Consider the following 1,879-nt stretch of genomic DNA (forward strand, 5'->3'; position numbering starts at 1 on the left):
AGAAGAGTTTTAAGCAGGGAGAGACATAACCATCTCTGCATTTTTAAAGATCTTTCTACCAGCAGCATTGAGAGCTCAGAAGGAACTGAAACTGAACATGGTGGAAAAACCTCTTAGGATGAGCTTACACTGGTCAGATTAAACCATGGTGGTGGCTTAGATGTGAGTGTTAGCAGAGAGGAGCTCGGCATTTGCTTCCACTAGTCCTTGAACCATGCATAACAGGAAAAGCAAAATCAAACCTAAAGTCTATGCATGAGGGGGGGTCTCTGAGAATTAAGATAAAAAGGAATTAAAATTGCCTTCTGTTTGCTAAGAAAGGATTAGAGAAATGAGTCCACAGAAGAAAAATAAAATTAGGTGTAGTGTTCTGATTCACAGACACCATTTCCTGGCCAGATGCTGCTGTGAAAATTTCAGAAACACTCGCTAAAAATCATAAATGAAAATCACATATTCACAACATTTAATGAGAATACAGGCTGAATTTACAGCTGCTGAATGTACAATATGGATGAAGATGTTGATTTACCCATGGAAGATGGAAATATATATGATAGAGGAAAACAGTACCCAGAAATGTGATAAACATTTGCATGAAAATGAGTCACTGGAAAAACTCAAAACTTCTCCAATAGTTTATGCACCAAATTATCTTCAGAGCAGTCAAAAAGAAATAATAATATATAATAATAGTGCATTTTTCTGCCATTAATTTTGTCACAAAACTTCTGTTGACTTCAGTGGAAGTTCTGCATCTAGAATGTGGCCCAGGAAATTTATACTCTGTAACTCAGAGACCAAAGACCTTGAACATCAAGAAAATCTCTTACCCTTATTTATATACACTGTTCTTTATCACAAAAGAAGAGCTGGTACCCATTCCAACTAACCAATCATTATGCAAGGAATATTCTGACTCACCCAGCATCTTTAATCAGTAAATGCTGTGCCAATGGAAAGAGAGTGGGAAGAAGTCACAGCATCCATTAATAAAAAATGACTGGGGCTTTCTATCAACAGAAGCATCATTAGAAAACGTATGGTAGAAAAATAGTAGGCTGTAGATTTGTGGTGGCAGGGATGGCAGTAGAATACTAACATTTATACCCTCTTAAGCACTTTGTTTTAAAATGATGCGGATTTCAGGTAACCACATATGTGCTTACTATGGCATTTTGCATTTCCAATTTCTTCCTAAATTCCTGACTATAGTCTCAAAAGACAGGACTGCCTTACCTGACTCTGGCTCTCCCTCCAGCCTCCTAACACAAACATTTCTATTTTTTCCAGTTTTATTGAAATATAATTGACACATGACATGATATGATTTTAAGATATACAACTTAATGATTCAATATATGTATTTAGTACAAAATTATAATTCATAATAAGTTTGGTTTAAAAATAGGAAGTGCTTCACGAATTTGCATGTTATCTTTGCATAGGGACCATGCTAGTCTTCTCTGTTTGGTTCAAATTTTGTAGTGTACTTGCTGTTGGGGCAAACATCAGAGGTATTTTTAACAGATAACTGACTGTCACTGTCTGAGTACATCTTCCATAAAGGCTTTTGGTCAGTTCTTGGCAAAAGACATATCAGATATGAAGAAGAAGAACCTCAGATTAATCTAATATTTTCTTGAACAGTCTCCTCTTTGCTCCACTTCTCCTCCCAATCATGATCTCTTAAGTAACAAAAATATAATTCACATTTCTAATAAACAGTACAATTTGTATTTCAGCTGAGGGTACTTGGTCACACAGTGGAGCTATAATTCCAAAGTAACTGTAATTCCAAAGTAACTGTACTGCATTTTGAAAGAAAACAAGGCAGTCTCATTCCATAACAGTGTCTCTTGGTAGGTTAAAGGGAGCT

At 35.9% G+C, this 1,879-nt stretch overlaps 1 non-coding gene across 1 annotated transcript; it reads right to left on the minus strand.

Moving 5' to 3' along the window:
* Nucleotides 1-1,403: 1,403 nt before the first annotated feature.
* LOC138431567 (U6 spliceosomal RNA) lies at nt 1,404-1,510 on the minus strand. Its single transcript, XR_011253733.1, has one exon. It is a non-coding gene; the product is annotated as a U6 spliceosomal RNA (small nuclear RNA).
* Between the last annotated feature and the right edge of the window lie 369 nt (nt 1,511-1,879).

The sequence above is a fragment of the Ovis canadensis genome, chromosome 1 (assembly GCF_042477335.2).
Source record: "Ovis canadensis isolate MfBH-ARS-UI-01 breed Bighorn chromosome 1, ARS-UI_OviCan_v2, whole genome shotgun sequence".
Classification (NCBI taxonomy): domain Eukaryota; kingdom Metazoa; phylum Chordata; class Mammalia; order Artiodactyla; family Bovidae; genus Ovis; species Ovis canadensis.